At 35.6% G+C, this 329-nt stretch overlaps 1 protein-coding gene across 1 annotated transcript in view; it reads left to right on the forward strand.

The window, feature by feature from the left end:
- The window catches only part of LOC119587096 (glycine receptor subunit beta-type 4-like), a gene marked incomplete in the record, with an annotated part of 188,116 nt that overhangs the window by 146,608 nt on the left and 41,179 nt on the right, over positions 1 to 329 (forward strand).

Raw genomic sequence — 329 nt, forward strand, 5'->3', positions numbered from 1 at the left:
GACAGGTGACCTCTGTCTTCATCACCACGTTTGTTAGGAGAAGCCTGGTAAAACAGAATCTGAATTTCAATAGGTTATAATTCAGAGGTCAAAGATAAACAAAAATGAAAGGTTAAGGGTAATTGCATGGGGGATATACACAGAAAGATATTCAGAAACGTTTAAGAGTGAATGAATTAGGTGCTTAATGTCAAAGGATAAGTGTGATGAGGAAAGAGTCGATCTTTATTGCAATTAATAACCTTAGATTTTATTTTATTGCTTTGTAGGTCGAGTGTGTCTGTGAGAGAGAGAAAGTGCGTATTTGTACCAGGTTTATATAGAGTCTT

The sequence above is a fragment of the Penaeus monodon genome, chromosome 22, assembly GCF_015228065.2.
Source record: "Penaeus monodon isolate SGIC_2016 chromosome 22, NSTDA_Pmon_1, whole genome shotgun sequence".
NCBI classification, from domain to species: domain Eukaryota; kingdom Metazoa; phylum Arthropoda; class Malacostraca; order Decapoda; family Penaeidae; genus Penaeus; species Penaeus monodon.